This window comes from Pleurodeles waltl, chromosome 6 (assembly GCF_031143425.1).
Source record: "Pleurodeles waltl isolate 20211129_DDA chromosome 6, aPleWal1.hap1.20221129, whole genome shotgun sequence".
Taxonomy (NCBI): Eukaryota; Metazoa; Chordata; class Amphibia; order Caudata; family Salamandridae; genus Pleurodeles; species Pleurodeles waltl.
Window position 1 is genome coordinate 127003169 of NC_090445.1, and position 22819 is coordinate 127025987.

General features: G+C 46.7%; 1 pseudogene; it reads right to left on the reverse strand.

Annotated features, from left to right (window-relative positions):
* Positions 1–254: 254 nt before the first annotated feature.
* LOC138301499 (ribose-5-phosphate isomerase pseudogene) overlaps positions 255–22819 on the reverse strand; it is a 45364-nt pseudogene continuing 22799 nt past the window's right edge.

Below are 22819 nucleotides of genomic sequence, written 5' to 3' on the forward strand. Positions count from 1 at the left end.
GTGTTTTTTACACAGGCATTTGTTTGCAGGTCCACACACATTTTTTAAGAAGGAGAGTCCCTATCCAATTTCTCTAATAATGTGGAAGCACACCCCTCTCAGATGAAACCACGCCCTCCGGGGCGCTCCCACAGCATGAAGATCCCTGAACTAGGGGAACACCCTCTACACAAGGATCAAAAAAATAATAATCAGGCGGCTGCAGACTATTCACAACTCAGAGGCCAGAATCATTCTCAACCTTCCACACACATTCACTGATAAAAAAGACCTATATCTACAACAACTGGAATCATTTCAATAGCTCTTATGCATTGTGCTCCAATTGTGTAACTTGTTAAACTTCGGATCTAAAAATAAATTTAAATTATCTGTGGACCAGCTATACCAACAGATATTCTCAGTTCAGGAATTGTTACAAACCTGATGGCAAGAGCTTTGGCCACTGGGACATTGGTCATCGAATGATTTTAATTGGAATGACCTTTTTCTACTGACCCCTAAAATTCTCGGAATCTTTTCTGTAATTAGCAATGATGATGAAAGGTTTTGCTATCTTCCCTTATGCCAGTTATCCTTTACCATGTTCAATAAGATCAAGGTCTGAATCCACCCCATCAATAGCAACATTATACTCTGGATGTCTGTACAGGTCACTTAGGATTCGTCCATTTTGTAATATCAACTGGTGTGCCTGAAATGTGGGAATAGATAGCGCATTTAGGCCCATATTTATACTTTTTTAGCGTCGCATTTGCATCATCTTTTGACACAAAAGCTGCGCAAACTTTCAAAATACAGTTGTATTTTGAAAGTTTGCGCAGCTTTTGCATCAAAAGATGATGCAAATGCGGCGCTAAAAAAGAATAAATATGGGCCTTAGAATGTTTTGCATAACCCTTTCAATTAGTCTGTTAATTGCACGGGCAATCACATAACCACTTCTAATATTGAGAGCTTGAATATTCTTCACATGGTTATCTGTAGCCATGCAAGCCGCCAGTCTTTTAGGCCCAGATGTAGCAAACTTTTGCGAGTCGCAAATGGCCCGAATCGCTATTTGCGACTCCGCAAAATCGGAAATGGGATGCAAAAATCCCATTTCCGACTCACAAAATGCGATGCGAGCCGTTACCGACTCGCAAAATTTGCGACCCCATATTGCGACCCGCTAATAGGAAGTCGCAATTTGCGAGTCGCAAACCATATGCAATAGCAACTCGCAAATTGCGACTAGTCGCAAAAAGCCCATTTTGCATGTCCAATTTACCACTAACTCAGAGCAGTTGGTAATCATTACCAAAGTATAAAAGGGGACCCAGAAGGCATCTGGGTTACTCAAGATGGCGGAGATATACCTGATAGCAGTGAGGAGGAGAGCCCACGCAGCCCAGCAGAGGAGGAGGAGGAGCCAGGGACAGGAGAAGATTTACAGAACAAGACAGACTCTTTTCCAGCAAACTGAGGAGGAAATATATGACAAATACAGACTTAGCAGTGCAGCTATACTAGATTTAATAGAATTACTCAAACCACAGCTAGAACACCAGACTGTGTGCAGCTATGCCATCCCTACACATGTGCAAGTGCTATGCTCACTGCACCTCTTGGCCTCGGGGAGCTATCAGGGGGTCATTGCTGTGGCAGGTGGGGTATCCCAAAGTGCACTATCAAGGTTCCTCAGGGCATTCCTAGATGCCTTACTCACACACATGTCCCGATACATATACCTACCCAGGAATGAGGCAGAAATTAACAGCACCAAGTTAGACTTTTACCGAATTGCCAACTTTCCTCATGTCATAGGGTGTGTAGATGGGACACATATTCAAATATGCCCCCCTGCAAACCTGGAATATCTGTTCCGCAATAGAAAGTGTACCCACTCACTCAATATTCAGGTGGTATGTGATGCCCATTATGTCATCACTGACATGGTTGCTAAATTTCCAGGCAGTACTCATGACTCCTACATTTTTAGGCACAGTGGGATACACCAACGCCTGGAACGAGGGTAATTTGGAGACGGATACCTCCTAGGTAGCGCCGCATGCACCTTGTAGACATGCACACAGAGCAATGTGCAAACCAACCACGACTTGCTAACAGTGTACGTTTTGTGCCCAACAGGTGACAGTACATATGCACTACGGCCATGGATACTGACTCCGTACTTAACACCCAGCAATGAATGTGAGAGGCGATACAACAGTGCACATAAGAGGACCAGAAACTTGATTGAAAGAACCTTCGGACTGCTGAAAGCACGGTTCAGATGCCTCCACCGAAGTGGAGGTGCCCTCCAGTATACCCCCATAACGGCTTTCAAAATAGTTGTCGCATGCGCTATCCTGCACAACATTGCCACCCAACGTGGCCTACCTCTCACCCCTGCAGACCCAGATTCGGAGGATGAAGAGCAAGAGCAACCACATCGCCATCATGGGGATAGGAGCATCGCAAATCAAGGCAGACTGAGACGGGAACACATTGCAACCCAATACTTTGGAAGGTACGTGCCAACTTCTACCATACTCACCAATAGAACAAAGAGTCCATGTGTTAAGTGTAACAGACAAATGTTTTAATATGTGCAAAAACCAAACTATATACAAGGAAAAACTGTTCAGGAACTTCAAATGACCACCTGGCATGGGACACATTGCCATCATGTGCCCCAACATCAGGGACAGTGTTTAGCTCACAGCCTACGGCGGGCTCGGCCAGCCTGGCTGGTACCAGGTTTCTCAGCAGTGCTCTGCCTTGTACTCCCACTCCGTAGCACCCTGGTGTCACCAGCAGAGACACTGCTGACAGTGGAGCCCTCCTCACTGTCTTGTGGGGTGTCACCTGTACCCCTGGACACCTGCCGTGCCTCCATAAGGTCTATTGCATGGGTGATCCGGCCCAGTCCCCGTGCCACATCACCCGCAAAGTGGCCCATGTCAACCTGGAGGCTGACTGTTCTCCTTGACAGCCCAGTTGTGTTCACTGCCAGTCTGACGATAGAGGAGGCCATCCTGTCCAGCCTTTGGAGCAGCTGGCGGTCCCTGCGCCGCACACCCTCACTCTGCGTTAGCAGTCCAGCCACCAGTTCGCGCATTGATAGGGCTAGGTCACCAGTGTTGTTCCCAATGACCTCCAGTTGTGCATGCACCTGCTGCATGCTGTTGGCATGGTTCCTCTCGAAGCGCTGCAGAACCCCACTAATCCGCCCTAACTGTTGATTTTGCAGGCGCTGACCCCGTAGCAGTTGGGCCTCCGTTGGTGTTGTGGATGGAAGCCCTGACTCTGCCTGCTGCCCTGCTCTCCTCATCCTGCGTCGCCTGCGCAGCGGTGGAGGCCCTGTGATGTCTGATGTGGCACTCCGGCTTGTACCTGGTGCAGGCTCCAAGACCACTGTTGCAACAGGTGTTGCCAGAGAGGGGATGGTGTTGGTGGTGCAGGTGGGAGTGGTGGCTGGTCCTGTTGTCTCCTCTTGGGCCTGGCTGACCATTGGCACCTGGCTGCTTTGGCTGGTGGGGGTGTCTTGTGGGAGACCTGTGGGACATGGGAAAAACACTGTCAGTGTCTACTACTGTATCTGTTAAACACTTCCTAATAAACATATGCCTATGAACTGCCTACTTGACTACATTGCCCATAATGCATCATTCTGGTGTTTGCTACTCTGAAATGGAGCTATCTTGGTTGTGCATGCCCCTGTGCACATGGTGGGTGGGGGTATGGCATTGATGGGGGTACAGGCATATCACATGGTACTCACCGGTTGATGGTCTGGGCTCAGAGGTGTCCAGTTCTCCAATTCCAGTAACAGCCTCTGGCTCCAGGGTCTCCTCAACCCTTTCCTCCAGGGGTGTGGGTGGTGGTATGGAAGATGGTCCCCCTCCTGTGCCTCTCATCTCCCGGAGCCTTTCTGCCACCCTCTCCTTGGTCCGGTAGCGGAGGTCGTACCACCTCTTCTTTAGTTCATCAAATCAAATCAAATCATTAACATTTATAAAGCGCGCTACTCACCCGTGCGGGTCTCAAGGTGCTAGGGGAAAAAGGGGGGGTTATCGCTGCTCGAACAGCCAGGTCTTTAGGAGTCTCCGGAAAGCGGAGTGGTCCTGGGTGGTCCTGAGGCTGGTGGGGCGGGAGTTCCAGGTCTTGGCCGCTAGGAAGGAGAAAGATCTCCCACCCGCCGTGGAGAGGCGGATGCGAGGGACAGCAGCGAGTGCGAGGCCAGAGGAGCGGAGGAGGCGGGTGGGGACGTAGAAGCGGAGGCGTCTGTTGAGGTATTCCGGTCCCTTGTCGTGGAGGGCTTTGTGTGCGTGGGTGAGAAGTCGGAAGGTGATCCTTTTGCTGACAGGGAGCTAATGCAGGTGTCTCAGGTGTGCGGAGATGTGGCTGCTGCGGGGTATGTCGAGGATGAGGCGGGCCGAGGCGTTTTGAATGCGTTGCAGGCAATTTTGGAGTTTGGCTGTGGTCCCGGCGTAGAGGGTGTTGCCGTAGTCCAGGCGGCTCGTGACGAGGGCGTGGGTCACGGTTTTTCTGGTGTCGGCGGGGATCCAGCGGAAGATCTTGCAGAGCATGCGGAGGGTGAGGAAGCAGGCAGAGGACACGGCGTTGACTTGCTTGGTCATGGTGAGAAGAGGGTCCAAGATGAAGCCGAGGTTGCGGGCGTGGTCTATGGGGGTCGGTGCGGTGCCGAGGGCCGTGGGCCACCAGGAGTCGTCCCAGGCGGACTGGGTGTTGCCGAGGATGAGGACTTCCATTTTTTCAGAGTTCAGCTTTAGGCGGCTGAGCCTCATCCAATCTGCGACGTCTTTCATACCCTCTTGTAGGTTGGTCTTGGCGCTGGCGGGGTCCTTGGTGAGGGAGAGTATAAGTTGGGTGTCGTCGGCGTAGGAGTTGATGATGATGTCGTGCTTGCGTACGATGTTGGCGAGGGGGCTCATGTAGACATTGAAGAGTGTCGGGCTGAGTGATGAGCCTTGGGGTACGCCGCAGATGATCTCGGTGGGTTCTGAGCGAAACGGAGGGAGGTAAACTCTTTGGGAACGGTTTGAGAGGAAGGAGGCGATCCAGTCCAGGGCCTGGCCTTGGATTCCGGTGGAGCGGAGGCGGGTGATTAGGGTGCGGTGACAGACGGTGTCAAAGGCAGCCGAGAGGGCGACTGTTTCACCGTTGTCCATCAGAGTTCTGATGTCGTCAGTGACTGAGATGAGGGCGGTTTCAGTGCTGTGGTTGGTTCGGAATCCGGTTTGTGAGGGGTCGAGCAGGTTGTTGTCTTCCAGGAAGGTGGTCAGCTGTTTGTTGATGGTCTTTTCTATTACTTTGGCTGGGAAAGGCAGAAGAGAGATGGGGCGGAAGTTTTTTAGGTCGCTCGGGTCAGCGTAGGTTTCTTTAGTAGGGCGTTGACTTCGGCGTGTTTCCAGCATTCGGGGAAGGTTGCAGAAGAGAAAGAAGAGTTGATGACGGTCTGGAGGTGCGGGGCGATGATGTCGTCGGCTTTGTTAAAGATGAAGTGCGTTGACTTCGGCGTGTTTCCAGCATTCGGGGAAGGTTGCAGAAGAGAAAGAAGAGTTGATGACGGTCTGGAGGTGCGGGGCGATGATGTCGTCGGCTTTGTTAAAGATGAAGTGCGGGCAGGGGTCCGAAGGGGCGCCGGAGTGGATAGAGTTCATGATGGATTTGGTTTCTTCCGTGTTGATGTGGGACCAGTTGTTGAGGGTGATGGCCGTGGATGCCGGTTCGGTGGTGTAAGGTTGGGTCTGGTGTCCGACATCTATGTTCATCCACACTCCTGTGGCTCACCCCCAGGGAGTTTACCTTCTCCTGGATTCCCTGCCAAATTATTTTTTTGTCAGAGTCTGGCACATTGAGGGCTGCCTTCCCAAAAAGCTCATCATGGTGCTGACAGCACTCATCCGTGAGCACCTCCAGCTCCTTCTCTGCAAACTTGAGCTTTCTCTTCCTGGGAGTGTCAGTCATGGTTGCTGGTGCTCTGTTAGCTGTGCTGCAGTTAAAAAGGGTGTGGTCCTCCCTGCTCCCAGGTGTATTTGTAAACTTCCTGGCTGTGATGTCATCATCATGTGCCAGGAAGTGTTTTCCTGAATGTTCTGGAGTGGTTTCTGGAGTGTTCTGCAGCACCTGCTTTCAATTTTCAGCACAGTCGCAATTTGCGACACCCACTCGCAAATTGCGAGTCCATTTTTTGCACGGTCGCAAAAAGCGACCTCGCAAAAAGCGGACTCGCTATCTGCGGTGCGACTCCAGGTGCGAGTCGCAATTTGTAAGCGCACTTTCTACCTGCATTCCAGTTAGCGACATGCAAATTGCGAGTCGCACATGCTCGCAAATTGCGAGTCGCTAATTTTTTTGTACCTACATCTGGCCCTAAGTCTCCTATGCCATCCTGTTGCAGACAGCGTTCAGAAGTCCTTTTCTACTGCTCCCAACCCTCCCTCTCGCCCCGTGTGATTCCATTTCTGATCTCAACATTACCCTCTCCTTCCTTTACTCATATTTCTTCTTCCCCTTCTCCCTTCATTCTCCACTCTTACATTTCACCCGTTGTCTTCATTACAGTTTTTTTCTCTTTCACCTTTGTAGTGCCCCATTACTATCCTGCCTAGCATTTGCGATATCTTTGCTTCCACTTCACCCATGTCACCTTTCCCCTCCTCATCCCTTCTCTCTCTTCCGTCTGTTCTTTCCTACACCCACTGCCATTTCTCTCTTTCTCCATTTCACCATTTTCCCCACTCTCATTCCAATCTCATGTACTTCTGTGCCAGGTCACTTGCTTAATCCCTTTTCTGTCCTCTTATTCCTTACCCTCCCCTCAACTCTCTTCAGTTCTTTTTTCTCTATTAGCCTCTCTTTAATGTCAACTCTTTATTCTCCCACCTTGCGTCATCTCTTCACTTTGTCCTCATTCCTCCCTTCTTTTGTCTCCTTGCAGTGTTCCCTTCTCCATCTCATTACCCTCACTTTATGTTCTCCTCTTTCCTCGTTGTTCTCTTCCTGCCTTTTGTTTCGTGTTCCTTTCATTCTTCTTAGCGATATCCCCCTATTCCATCCATTTCCCTCCACCAACTTAACGGTATGTGCTCTAGAGTTGGGCGAGCTACTGAAAGCTTGAGCCAGATGCTTGGCTCAGGCTCAGCTCGAGACCCTCTTGGAACTTGGAGCCCAAAATTAGCTGATTCTTCATACAAATAGATGTAGGCTTTTAGCTACAGCTGCTAACCATGTAACAAGGGAAGTCAGGTTTGAATCCCGGCCTTGGCTCAGCATCCGAAAAAAAGAATGTAGAAGGTACCCTGTCTCTGATGTAACGCGCTGTGATGTCCTTGATTTGTAAATATGGTCAAAAATAAAATGTGGATTCTGCCTGTCACCCAATCTTTAATCTCATCCTCCAAGAACTAAGGACAAATCTTAAACCTTTAATGTCAGAAAGAAATACCATCTAGTGATTGAACTGGTTAAACCTGAAAACCTGCAATCAGTCCTGGCTTCCCTGCTTAGTCAAATTGTGGGTGCTAGGCAAATACTTTATTACATGAAGCATCATTTTTGTTCATTATCACAAATGAGAACACCTATGTGGGGTTCTTTGCAATCCTGGTATACCTGTGTAGTGCTGAGTGGCTTGGGGCTTTCTGTGGTTAGTGCAGTCGCCCGGCGGAGGCTGGGAACTGGGAGAGGCCATGTTGGCAGTTGGGAATGAACGAAAAATGTAACCAAAACAAGTTGCAGTGTACACTCACAAATGTGTATAATGTCCCACCATGCTTATTTTGTTTTGAACGTCTGTCAAAATGCCCCAAAAATAAGTTTAAAAAAACCTATGTGGGGTTCTAGTTCTCAAAGGGTTGTAGGTGGAATGTTGTTTGGGGAAGAGTCGTAGAATGGCGGTTGGGAGAAAGAAGACATATTGTGCAGTGAGGTGCTGGTGGTCTGCTTCGTTCCCACTTGATAAATTATTTCACAGATACCTTGCCTCTGGGGTCTGTCTTCACAAATTGCCGACAAGTGGGACCTCAACTACCAGCTTTCCACTATGTTCATTATGGTAGTTTATATGACAGAGTGATCTGCATCATGGAGTGGGGGCGCATCTTGTCGGCGTTTCCTGTCCGCAATCCAGCGGCAGCAGTATGACAATGAAGTAACTTGGAGCTGGCAAATGGATTTCTGTCCGGCATTTTGACTTTTGGAGGATAGAAGAAGACAGCAGACTGTGGCGTACGCTGTAACCTCTGTGCGTGCAACGTTTGTGTGGTCATGTGATTGTGGTCATCACAAACATGTGTCTATTGTCCCAATCCTCAGTAGCCAATTTGCATGACCTTTCCATTTGTTGTCTTTCTCTTGTCCCTGATTTTACTCTTCTAACTAATGTTCAACATTGTCAAGTGGAACGACATCTAGGAAACTCTATTACTCGAATTGCTCTGCTACTTTGACTTCCATGTTGGTGAGTGACAATCTCATTCTTTCCTTACTTAAAATAATGGAGGGCATAATGGCTCCTGTCCCATTCTTACCAGGGCCTGTGATTCCCCCTTTAGACTGCCAAAGGTGAAAGAAAGCATTTGAGGCATATCTTGAGGTGACAGTTGGGGACACTATTACTAATAAAAAAAGCACCTTTAATTTATAATTTGGGCTCTGAGGGAAGACCAATTCTTCAAACTTTACTGATACAAGACATAAAAGTACAAGTTACTCAGAAGAGTCCTGCAGGACCCTCCACCCATGCACGCAACCTCTGCATCATCCTAGACTCATCTCTCTCCATGGCCCAGCAAATCAACACCATATCATCCTCCTGTTTCAACACCCTTCGCATGCTACGGAAGACCTTCAAATGGATTCCCATGGAAACCAGAAAAAACGTCACCCATGTTCTCATCAGCAGCAGACTACGGAAACGCCCTCGACGCTGGTACCACAGCCAAGTTTCAGCAGAAACTCCAGCGTATCCAGCAGGCAGCTGCACGTCTCATCCTCAACCTCCCATGCCACAAACACATCTCCGCTCACCTCAGATCCCTTCACCTGCTGCCCTTCAGCAAGAGGATGGTCTTTAAAGTCCTCATCCACTCTCACAAATCCCTCCACAACACTGGACCAGCCTACCTCAACGAACGAGTGAATTTCCATGCACCACCTCAACTCCTCCGCTCTGCTGACCTCGCCCTCGCCACAGTCTCCCGCAGCCAACGCACCACCTCTGGAGGCAGATCCTTCTCCTTCCTCGCCTCCAAGACCTAGAACTCCCTCCCCACCAACCTACGCAAGACCCAGGACCTCCTGACTTTCAGAAAGCACCGAAAGACATGGCTTTTTGAGCAGTAATACAGCAGCCCCTCCTCCATCTCCCCACCACACACAGCGCCTTGAGACCCTATTGGGTGAGTAGCACACTTAATACATTTTTAGATTGATTGATTGACAAATAATATATCTGGAAGCCGTGGATAAAACATTTTAAAATCATTAGTGTTGTAAGGACCCTTATATCTCTACAAGACTGCTGGATTAGAGGCAGCAGCACCTCTGATTGTAGGTGACTGCGTCATACACACAACAGTTGTCGGCTGTCGGCCCAACCCTTCTGGCTCTCTAGCAGTACCTCACCCAAAACATGAACAGTAAAGGTGATTTCTGGCAACCTAGCACTTGGACTCTGAAATCATCTCAGGGATTCATGGTGCAACAAGTCTTTTACCCTTTACTCTCATTAGATATGAGCCTCTTACACACACACACACACACACACACACAGACAAAGAAGATGCAGGAATGTTTTCAATATATTTATTGAAAAGACTTCAATCTACTATAAAATAAGTGAGCTGCAATGATTAGGATAGTGACATAAGAAAATGAATACACAAATTCCTCCCTAAAGTGTATTGTTTACCCTAAAGAGACCAAGGTATGATAAACCTAATCTGCACAAACCATGTCCATGAGAAGCGGCCTCCTGTGAAGCAGAGGGACATGATGACAACGCAATACGTACATTACTGATAATGATGCTTTCAAGGTATGGTAACTGATTTTAACATAAAAACATTTCTTATAAAGTGCAGGAACTGCACGTACTGTTAAGATGAATAAAAGATAAATAATAAAACAGAGCATGTTTATCTAGGTAAAAGGGAACAGGCCTACAAGCCAAGGCTAAGGTAAACTACTGTACCAAAGCAAACTAAAATGGATCCATGAGACCCTCCCCTATTGATGAGACAAAGGTGTGAAATCCAAAGACTAAAAATGCGCAAAACTAAAATTCTAAAAATAAGTTTAAAATCATACATAAGAGATGAAATGTCCACAGTGACACGCAAAACAGGCCAGAAAACAGACCGAATTGAAAGGTAACTTGGTGTCACAGTTTGTATAGCTTGTTTTAAAAAGCTAGTAGTTCAATTAACAATAGTTATGGTCTTGCAAAAGGTGTCTGATGTCGCCAATGGAGATTAAGACCAAAAAGGATTCCACTTCGGCAGGTGACGGGTTAATGAAAGGATTAGCAGAGGGATACACGGACCAGAAGTGTGCAGGATCCTCGAACACAGGATGACCTGCGGAGGTAGCACCGTCCATTGTGCCAGATATCGCTGGAGCCAGGAAATTCATAAGCGGTGGCTCATAAGTTGCCTCGTGAATCAGCCTCAGTCTCAAGGGGCATGTCCGTTAATGAAGCCTCATCAACAACATTAACAGATCCTTGTTCATAGGAGGCACAGGCTGCACGGCAAGCACACCATTGGTGCGCATTCAGAGGTGTACAAAATACATTGGAAAACTGGCTGCACACATGCTAGGATTGGTCTGAATGTCAACAACCAATCATGCTCCAGCTCTTCCAGAAGGGATGCTCCAAAGTACTGCATCATGCGATCACAACACAGCCGGGTTGATGATAGCCCCATTACTCTGCTTTGCTGAAATAGGGCAGCCACTGTGAAGCAAAAATAATAGCAGTAAAATCCCACCAATCAACGCCAAGGTAACGGGGAATCTGCCAAAAACACTCAAAAAGAGTGAACATATGGCTGAAGGTATGACTCTAAACATGGCCTGGAAGGTACTGACAAACCCAGAACCGACAGCCTTAAAAAAGTGCACAATCCCTTCAGTGCTAGAGGCATTGAAAATTCTGCTGACCAATTCTCCAAAATGCTTGGGGAAATTGGTATTTGATAGGCACTGTAACTCAGGTAGATGGAGATCATATGTTTCTCTTGCTGATGTCAAAGTTACAAGTTTTTGGAACAGTAGCGCCTTTAGTCTACTCAGCTTGCCACAATTTACATTTGAAATACCAATGTGAGGCTACAATTCCGCTACTCTTCTATCTTGTGGTGGTGGGTGGGAATAAAACGTGGCCACAACAAGTTACTTTTTGAGAAATCGAAATCACATAAGGAATTCCAGGCTTCATGCCACAACAGCTCTTTTCGTTCAGAACCAAATAACTTTCTTTGAAAATATATGTAATACTAGACGAATGAAAGGGATGGGAGTACTTTTCAGATGGCATGCCAAGTTGGTGACCTCTGTATTGCAAAGGCCTTGCTAGAACAAATCATAGGATGACTAACAGTAGTCTCACATTTGCTTCTGCCAAGAAAGGCTTCTGTTTCGCTGTTCAGACTCTTGTAATGGAAAGGTAACTCCCACACTTTGTGTATGTGAATGTCAAACTAGCCACTCATATCTGCCTACAGCAAAATGTTTCAAACAGTTTGTGAAAAGAAAGGTGGAAATCGATAGATCTATAACCCTATGTATCAACCATACTGCTGAGGGAATTTCTGCCACAGTAAAAGGCAACTTTTCTAACTTTTCAATGTTAAGCATGGTGTAACTAGTTCTTTCTTAGCCATTGTCTGCTGCTGTCAGGATAGATTAAAAGCGGCAAACAAGTTACTACTATTTATGTATTTCAAAGGCACACAGACATTTTTCAGGGTTTGTAATGTCCAACCTAACTGCATGATGGAATGCAGTTTACTCTGCCAATGTTGGAGAAAAGACATGTCATTCTGTATGATGTCGATCACAGATGACACAATGTTATTTAAAGTATATATTCTGTTGGACAAAGTGTTCATGCCATTATCGACAACAGCTAAAGCCTTTTCCATATTTTCTTTATGTGTCTTACTCAAATGTGCAGCAGCTTCCATTTGGGAAAGATTCCAAATTTCATTATATATAGCATAAAGAAAGAGTTTTTAGCCAGGCTTCCTAGGTCTTGTAAGTCTATTTTATTAGGAAGGAGACTAAGCTGTTGCTTCAAAGCTGCTAGGGTGGACCTTTTTCGGCACAGTTTACCCACACTGTATGTAGTAACAATACCTGAGTGTTCCTCCGAGACATAGCAGGGGTCTGGCCAGCTTGCCTTGAAACCCCCTGAGAAATTAACACAACGTACCAGGCAACTGGTTGTGTCCTTTGGCCACAATAACCACCCACCAGGACTTTGAAAGTAAGGAATTAAAGGTACCATTCTGAACCCGAGCTGTTAGTTGATCATCAGTAACATTCAAAAGCATTTGCCAATTGTGAAATTTAGTGGATGCAGGGATGCCGGGTGCGTTCATTTCCTTTGTTTTTGCTAACCCCATGCATGATGTTTGTTAAACTGTTTCATTTAAAAATAGAACTTGTGAAGGAATAAGGCATGCTCTAAACAAAGCTTCCCTACCCAGTACTCAAGTCTCGATTCATCCTCTCCACAACCAAATTACCCCTGGGATGGTATGGGGAAGAGTAATGGAGTTCAACACCCATCATCCTCATGGTGTCCCTGAATGCCGTGGAGGTAAAAGCAGGGCCCTGGTCTAAGTGGAATGCGACAACTGCATATGTACCAAGACCTGCAAATCTTTAATAACAGTTTGAGCGTCAGCCAGCAGTTGTGGCCATACCCACAGGAATATAGAACAGGAATCAACAGTGACTCAGATGTATTTGTATGCACCATTAGGCTGTAAGGGACCACAATGGTCCAGGTACACACATTGTAGTGATCTGTTTGACACTAAGAGGGATGTCTGCGGTGGGCGCTTAATGTTGGAACCTTTTATTTGTTGGCAAATGTCACAACAAAGGACATATTGTGTGATCTGTTTGTATAGACCTGGCCACCAAAAGTGTTTCTGTAGAAGAGAAATGGTGGCCACCACCCCTGCATGAGCAGAAGTTACACCCTCATGTGCTGCTTTGATAAAATCTGGTCTCTAATTTTGGTTGGGGATCACACAATCTCCTACCACTGGAATGGTTGCAAATGCAACATTCTGAGCACTAAAAGAATATGTGTATTTTGCAGGGCATGCTCTTGGCAAAGGCTTGCCTTCAACCAAAGCTTACACGGCAGCCAGTGTTTTAACCTCATATGAGAACGAGTCACTGCAGCAACAGAAGCCTTAGCTATTGCGAATTTGGCAGCTTCATCAGCCATAGTATTCCCTACAACATGTACTCCTACACGTTGGCGGTCCAATGTATGTACTACATGAGCATTCGGTAGTCTGTCCTTAATATCAGCTACTCTTCCCCACAAAATTCTGTGTTTAATGGTATTCCCCTTGGAAACTCTGAACCTGTTCAGACACCAATGATTGAGTTAATGAGTGTAGGACTGGACACAGTAATAAAAATCAAACACAATTAGGGTGGGGTGTGCTGGATCCGTATGTTCCAGTACCAGGATTTAAGGCTTAAGCTCTGCCAGCTGTGCAGTGCACTCCCCCAGGTTCTGAGTGTAGGTCTTCTGACGGTGAAATACATCATTTCTCATCACACCGCTTACGGTTTCACAGGCAGCTGCATATTGATGTTTAGTACCCATAGGTGGTTGTGCTGATCCATCAGTGTAAATAATAGTTTGGTATAGATCAAGTAGTAGTATATTGGTAGGTACTGGGTACTCCTCCTCATAATAGAGAAATCTTGTGTTTGCAATTGTAGGTCAAAAATGTAATCAACATAAGTTGCAGCTAGAGAGGTTGCCCATTGAATCCAGTGTGGATGTAATGCCTTAGCATTAGAGATGCTTGCTTTGGTAACAGCCTCTAAGGCTGGCACCGGCGTAACGGCAGTAATGCGTTTCCCCTGGGCTAGTGGCCTCTCTTTCATGACAACCATCTGTACAGCTGTCGGTGTCTTTTCTGTGGGTGCAAAACGTTCTGCATTTGAATACAAATGGGATTTGTATGCTGTGGATACTGTGTCACCCTCATTGAAAGTAATGTAGGTGAACCAATGGCATCAGCGATTATTCTGATTACCAAGTCTGTTTTGTTGTTGCATGTGTGTAAATGTTTTCCTTTAAGCATATCCTGCTGAAGGTCTCTGAGCATGTTTAAGTGTCCAATGTTTGGTTGAGAAAATCTGGATAAATGAAGTCATAAAGAGGGTTTATGCATTGTGCATAATCGAGTATGTATGATCTGCAAAAGTTAAAGAAACCCAGCAATGATTGTAGTTTCTTGATGGTATTTGGTGGTTGAAGTTGTGAGCATTTTTCTAGAAAGTGCAGGCCAGGTTCTTGCCTTCATCTGATAACTTGTATCCTAGGAGAAAGGCAAAACTTTTTTTCTTGAAATTGAATTTATAGCCCTGGGCAGTGAATCCAAGAATGATCTGATCGACCCTGGAAAGATGAATGTTGAGGTGGTCTGTGAGATAAGTATTATCCACATAGGACAATGCCTCAGGGTAAATATCATGTAATATTGATGTTACACAGGCTGAAAACAACCCTGGGCTGTTCTTATATCCCAGAGGCAAACAACAAAAGTGCTGCTGTGAGCATAATGCACTAAAGGCGCTATGATCCCAACTTTCAGGTGTTAGATTTTGGCAGAAAAAAACATTGGAAATATCCAAGGTTGTTTTATATTCTTTACACATTATGTTGTTAATTAGTAGTGCGCGGTGTGCATTTTGTATTGTATACGTACGTGTGTGACTGTTTAAATGACTGTAGTCTAAGACTATTCTATACAAATGGTCTGGTTTTGCAACAGGGAATAATGAGATATTCATTGCAGGGCAATGTTTGCAACAGGGAATAATGGGTTATTCATTGCAGAGACGCAGGGTTCGATTACTCCCTGGTACTCGTTGTGCAAGAATCTCTCTCACTGGAACGTTAGCCTCATGCATATTAGGACACTGTGGTTGAGGCTATGGTGTGGACCTAAGTGGTATTACATGGTTGGGAGATTCCTTATCCCATCCCACGTGGTTGCGGTAAAACACGGGAGCCTGAGCTAAAGCCCAGTCAGCTGCATAGACTTCCTTTACTGCGTCTGGAACTAGGACTGAGAAAGAAGGCAAAATTACATGTTCCCCATGTGGGAGCTTGCAGACAAATTCAGGTGGCCAGTCTTTTTCTGCCAATAATATATCACAATTAAGTGCTTTCCAGAAAATTACTTCAATGGTGCGTCTGTGTCCCATTCAATTTGAATTTTTAACTCATAAACCCTGTCGGGTGGGTAAACACACCTGTCTGATGTCTCTATGATGAGAAAGTCAGTAGTTGCTGTCACATCCAGATGATCTATAAGACTTTGGCGACAAATTGTGACTTCTGCCGCGCTGTTCAGCAGAGTCCCTGCCCACGTCCTGTTCTTCAACAACGTTCTCAAGATTGCTGGCATGTTTAATGGAAATCGCTGCCATCTTTTTCTTTTTAAATTGGGGCTTCTGTTGGAGAGATTTATCCTCTTTTTTAATATCCGTTTCAGCCCGCCCACTCTCTCACTCCCTTTATCTGGCATCTCCTGAAAGGAATGAGAGGGACGTGTATCAGTATATTGACATCCATCAGGTGTTTATGAAGTTTCCCTATTTCTGAGATTATACCTCTGTTCTGAAGTCTCCACATGCAGAGAATCTTCTCTCTGACTTCTTTTGTCTTTGTTTTGTTTTTATTTATCCCAGCATTTTTTTAGAGCTTTCTTGTGCTTTTTTATTTCCTTCCTTTGGGGTGATACTCTGAATTCACAGTTTAGTTGGTCTGATCCTCAGAATATCCCGACTGTTAGACATGACAGCCTTACGGTGGTCATCCCCCAACTTTTTTGCCTGCCTCCCTCTGTTTCTCTGACACTGTTTTTGCTGGTTTTAGGATTCTGCACACTTTACCCCTGCTGAACAGTGCTAAAGAGCATGTGCTCTCTCCCCTAAATATGATAACATCAGTTCCTACCCAATTGACATATTTAATTTACCTGTAAGTCAATAGTAAAATACACTACATGTGCCCAAGGCCTATAAATGAAATGCTACTAGTGGGCCTGGAGCACTGATTGTGCCACCCACATAAGTAGTCTCTTAACCATGTCTCAGGCCTGCCATTGCAAGGCCTTTGTGTACAGTTTCACTGCCACTTTGACATGGCATTTAAAACTACTTGCCAAGCCTTTACCTCCCCTTTTTCTACATATAAGTCATTGCTAAGGTAGGCCCTAGGTAACCCATAAGGCAGGGTGCTATGTAAGTAAAAGGCAGGACAAATACTTATGTGTTTTACATGTCCTGGCAGTAAAAAATAGTCCACCTGCTCTTATAGACTAGGATTAGAACTGCCCTCATATACTTTTTAAGTGGTAGATTCTGATCTGGAAGGAATAGCCCTGCCATGTTTAGTATGGACAGAATGGTAATAGAAAATCCTGCTTACTGGTGAAGTTGGATTTAATATTAGTATTTTAGAAATGCCACTTTTAGAAAGTGGGAATTTCTCTGCACTTACTGCCATGTGTGCCTTACAGCCTGTCTCCAATCCATGTCTGGTCTGTGCTGGTTAACAGCCCACCTTGTGCATTCCACCCAGACAGCCATAAACACAGGACACTCAGTCACCATTGCATTCATCTGCATTCTGAATGGGTCACCCTGGGCAGGAAGAGTGGAGGGGCTACCTCTTACACTTCAAAGGCCAGTGGCCTGTCCTCACACAAAGGACTGATAACTCCCCACAGGCATCCTGGCAGACAGGACTGTTCTGAAAGGGTAACTTGTGCACTTCAAAACCACTCTTTGAAGTTTCCCCCACTTCAAAGGCACTTTTGTATATATATATATATTCGATCTCAGACCCCACAAATCAGACACTTCTGGATCTACAACTGGACTCTGTTCGATGGATTGCCTGGCTGCCCAAAGGACTCATCTGGACTGTTTTACTGAGAAGGACTGTTGCCCTGCTTGTTACCCTGCTGCCTGCTGGCCTCTGACTCTGCTGGAAGGACTCTGCCTTCCCCACAAGTGCACTCCAAGGGATTGGATTGAGCTTGCCTCCTGTTCTGAAGTCTCAGAGCCACAAAGACTTCACCCCAGAGAAGACAATCCCCATGCATCGGAAAATCGACGCAATGCCTGCAGAAATCAATGCAGCACCTGCCTCGCAGTAGAAAAATTTATGGATCACCTACCAGATCGACGCAGCATCTGCTCCTTCTACCAGCGAATCAAGGATTTTCAACGCATCATCCCTGAGCGTCAACATATCCCTGCATTGCAGTGAGGAACCAAGGCTCAACTCCTGGAAATCAACGCATCACCTTGCAGTGTGGAAAGAAACAACACATTGTCTGTGCCGCGCTGGAAAATCCAACTTGGCGCCTTCTTTTTCAATGCACCTCTTCCTCTGCGGCCCCCGTGCATTATTATTTTTCGCGCATCATAGGTACTGTGTGTTACAAGGATACAACCACAGATTTTTAAGGTTTGAGACGCCTTTAAACCTTTAAAAAGTGATATCTCAACTTGTGCATGTAGGAAAGTTCCCTCTTTCTGGCATGGTTACCCCCACTTTTTGCCTGTTGTCAGTATGTTTTGACTGTGTTCCCTGGGATCCTTCTAACCAGGACCCCAGTGACCATGCTCTCTCCCTTTAAACGTGGTTGCTTGGACCATACGCACGCCACATTTGATATACCGGTGCCCCCTTGTGAGTCCTTAGTATTTGGTGCTCAGGGACCCAGGGCATTGGTGTATCAGGATTTCCCCATGGGCTGCAGCTTGTATTATTCCACCCATGGGGACCCCATGCAAAGTGTATCTGCAGGTCTGCCATTGAAGCCTGCGTGAAAGGGTGCATGCACCCTTTTCACTACAGGTCACGGGACCAAGTCACTGTAAGTCACCTATATGGTAGGCCCTCCTAGCCCAGAGGGCAGGGTGCAAGTACCTGTGCGTGAGGTCACCCCTGCAGGAGCAGAGGTGCCTCCACGAAATCCAGCTCCACTTTCATGGACTTCGTTAGTGGAGGGGCGCCATTTTAGGCGTGTACTGGACATAGGGCACTAACTATGTCCAGCTACATAATGGTAACTCCGAACCTAGGCATGTTTGGTATCAAATATGTCGGAATCATAACCCAATACTGTTGCCAGTATTAGAAGTATGATTCCAGGCACTCTGGGGGCTCATTGGAGGACTCCCAGCATTGCTCCTACAAGCCTTCTGGGGTTTTCTGGGCAGCCCAAGCTGCGGCCACCCCTCAGAAAGGTTTCTGCCCTCCTGCTACTTGAACAGCTCAAGCTCAGGAATGCAGAACAAAGGATTTCCTTTGGGAGACGGGGGTAACATTCTCTCCCTTTAGAAATAGGCGTTGCATAGCTTGGGGGGTTAGCCTCCCCAAGCCACTGGTATGCTTTCAAGGGCACATTTGGAAACCTCTTGCATAAACCAGTCTTCACCGGTTCAGGGACCTCCAGTCCCTGCTCTGGCACGAAACTGGAAAATAGAAAGGGGAGTGACCACTCCCCTGTCCTTCACCACCCCAGTGGTGGTGCCTAGAGCTCCTACAGGGGGCCCTTGATTCTGCCATCTTGAATCCAAAGTGAGCAGAGGCCTCTGGGAGCATCTAAGTGTCCAGGTCAGGTAGGTGACATCAGAGCCCCTTCATGATAGGTTGTCACCTGGCTAGGTGAGCAAGTCCCTTCTAAGGCCATTTAGGGTCTCCCTCTTGGGTGTGTTCTCAGATTTGGCTTGCAAAATACCAGCAGGACTCCTGTGGGGGCTGACGTTTCTTCTGTGGACTCTCTGCATCGCTGAGGGTCCCCTGAGACTCCCCCCATGGGTTGAGTCCTCTTGGACCTTGCTGGTCCCTGGCAGCTCCAGTTTTCCTATGACATGACTCTTGCCTTTGCCAAGGCCTGTTGGTGGCTTTTCCATGCCACAGACAGACTGCAACCTTCCATCTTGCGTGGGACGTTGACTGCATTCTCCAGGAACTGTTCACTGACTCCAGGGCTGCACTGCTTACCGTCTTCATCCTACCATCGACCAAATCCTGCAACCACAGACGGGTGGTTTCAACATCAGGGCAGGAGCGCGCTCTACGGGCGACTAAAATGCAAAAACCCAACCGTTATGCATGGACCTAATTCATGCATTGTATTTATATGCAGTATGTTAACCTTTTGCATTGCAGACTTTAACCTTGAAAAACACTATTAATGATGTTTGCAATAACTGTTCATTTGCAATGTATTGATGCAGGCTTACTGAGTGTGTTAGGGTGTGGTCCCTTTCTAGGACCTTCTAGAAGCTTTCCCTGCAGCATGACTGGGTGTGGTTTGTGGGCTGGGCCAGACTCTATATAAGGGAGCCAGCCCAGCTCCACGTGCTCACTATTCAGAGGTCCCGGTGCAGAGCAGCAGCATCTTCCTGAGCTCCTGTTCCAGAGGCCTACTTTGACCTTTCCAGGCCTTGCCATTCATTGTATTGGTGATCCTTGAACAGGGCGGTAAGACGGAGGCGGGCTGGGCCCCCAACCCGTTTTCAAAGGCATTCGAGTTTTTGGGCCTAGTTTTCATGTTGAAAGATTTTTCCTTGTGCGTGTGAATGTGCTCATGGGTTCTGGCATTTACCTGTTGATATTTGAATCAGCAAGACACACGATTCATTCTTGGCATTTGGCTTTTGAGATTCGGGTCGGCAACAGTGTGCAGGACGATTTCTTGATAATTGCATATTGACTTTCGATTCGGCAAGACGCGCGATTCATTCCTTGCATTTAATTCTTGATACTCATTGTGCGCTACCATTTCTTGGCATTTGCATGGGGGCATTTGAATCAGCAAGACGCGCAATTCATTCCTTGCATTTAACTCTTGATAATCATTGTGCGCGACCATTTCTTGGCATTTGCATGGTGATATTCGAATCGGCAAGACGTGCGATTCATTTCCCGCATTCAAACCTTGATGTTCAGATCGCTTACAGAGTGCGCGATCATTTCATGGCATTTGCATATCCTTGTTGGAATCAGCAAGATGCGTGATTCCTTCCCGCATTCAAACTTTGATGTTCAGATCGCTTACAGAGTGCGTGATCATTTCATGGCATTTGCATATTCTTGTTGGAATCGGCAAGACGCGCGATTCATTCCCGCATTCAAACCTTGATGTTCAGATTGCTTACAGAGTGTGCGATCATTTCATGGCATTTGCATATTCTTGTTGGAATCGGCAAGACGCGTGATTCATTCCCGCATTCAAAACTCGATGCTCAGATCGCTTACAGTGTGCGTGATCATTTCATGGCATTTGCATATACTTGTTGGAATCAACAGTGTGCGCGATTCATTTCCCGTATTTAAACCTAGGTGTTAAGATTGCTTACAGTGTGCGCAGTCATTTCATGGCAATTAAAACTTTGATGTGTAGTGTTTCCTGTAGTGCACACAACTATCCAGGGCTTTTGAATATTCTGCAAAGGTGTCAAAATTCAAGACGTTACATTATATGTGCATATTAAGTCCTTAGTACAATTCCTATTGTTTTCCAGGGAATGTTCAGATTACTTTTTGTCCTCATGTAGAAAGACAATGTTTGTTCTGGAAACATAATTCTAGAAGGTTCATATATTCCTAGACAATAAGTGAGATTTCATGAAAAGTTGTATTAACCATTCTTGATTCCTTCCCTGGTACCCAGACGTCTTGAGGCAGGCCTAGTTATAGTCCTTTCTTAAGTTATCCATGGTTACAGTATGACAATGCTTAGAATCATAGTCTAGTGAAAAGCAATGTGATAAAATCTTGATATTGTGTGGTTTAACCTTTTGCTTTCTACAGGTCTCCTTCCCAGCTGTTCCCTACCTAATCCCCTTTTCCCCACTTGGACTCTCTTAGACTCTGTGACATTCTAATCAGAGTATTGGAGCTGTCTTGTTGTGGACATGTTGGGAACGTGCGCAGAGCCCTAGGATCTGGTCTCCCTGACAGGTGGGTAGTGGCTCCTGCCACCACTGGACACTCCTGTGACATCTGGACTTGGTCCCCTTCTTTTTCAGGTCTTCCTCTTTAGAAAAACACTGCTGGTTTCTTGCAGTCTTGTCTTAACTTACTCCTTTCTTCCTGGTGTCTGGAAGGCACTGTGGTACTTACTTTTTGGGGTTCCTAGTTCCTCTGGCTCCGATCTACAGATTACACTTACCTGGGTGGGGGTCCTGCATTCGCATAGCATTTTTTTGCTGCTTTTCATGCCTATTTCTGATTACTAGTGTACATATCTAGTGTGTTACTTACCTCCTATTGGAGGGTCACCTATCTAGTACTTTTTGGTAATGGTATCACTAAAATAAATTACCTTTATTTTTGCAACACTGAGGTGCTCATTCTGAGTTCAGCGGGCGGCGGAGGCTGCCTGCCAAACTCAAACCGCCACCTGACCGCTGGTGCTGTCAGGACACCGCCGGCCGTATTCCGACTTCACCGCAGGGCAGGCAGGTGGAACCAGTGTTTCCACTTGCTGGCCCTGCGGTGAAGAGGGCCTTAACATTGACGCCGGCTCGTAATCAAACCGGCACCAATGTGGCAGTGCAGTGCGTGCAATGAAATGCGCAACGGGTCTGTGCATGGGGTCCCCTGCACTGCCCATGCCAAGTCCATGGGCAGTGCAGGGGCCCCCAGGGGGCTCCCAGCACCCCCATTCCGCAAGCTTTTCCACGGCGGTGTTAACTGCCATGGAAAGGCTGGCGAAATGGAACTCGTAATCTGGCGGGCAGCACTGCCCTGGTGGATTACAACCACCGGGACCGCCAGGTTGGAGGCCGTCTCCGGCTTGGCGGTGTCAGTGGTATTCCCAGAGCATTTCGGCCGCGGTCGGAATGTGGTGGATCGGACCCCCACTACTGCGGCTGTCCGATGGCCACCCCGAGCCTGGCGGTCTCCTGAGTGTTTTCTTTCATGTGTGTAAGTGCTGTGTGACTACAGTGGTATTGTATGAGCTTTGCATGTCTCCTAGATAAGCCTTGGCTGCTCATCCACAGCCTCCTCTAGAGAGCCTCGCTTCTAGACACTGCCTACACTACACTAATAGGTGATACCTGGACCTGATATAAGGTGTAAGTCCCTTATGTACCCACCACTTACCAGGCCAGCTTCCTACAGTGCACATTGGATTTTTGTTGTTTTGATCTTAGTTTATTGATATATATATTATCTATTTTTCTAAACTGGTGCAGAGTCTTTTTTGTGGTGTTTTCTCTGTGTCACTGTATGGGTTTCTGCGCAAATACTTTACACATTTCCTTCTAAGTTAAGCCTCCCTACTCTGTGCCAAGCTACCAGAGGGTGAGCACGGGATAAGTTGGATTGCGGTGTGATTTACCCTGACTAGGATTGTGGTCCCTATTTGGACAAGGATATATACATCTGCAAACTAGAGACCCAGTGTGTAACATTGACGATCATTGGTGAAGATAGGACTTGTGTTTGTGCAGTGCCGTACAATATCTACATGTACACCACCTATCAACAGTTAAAGGTAAT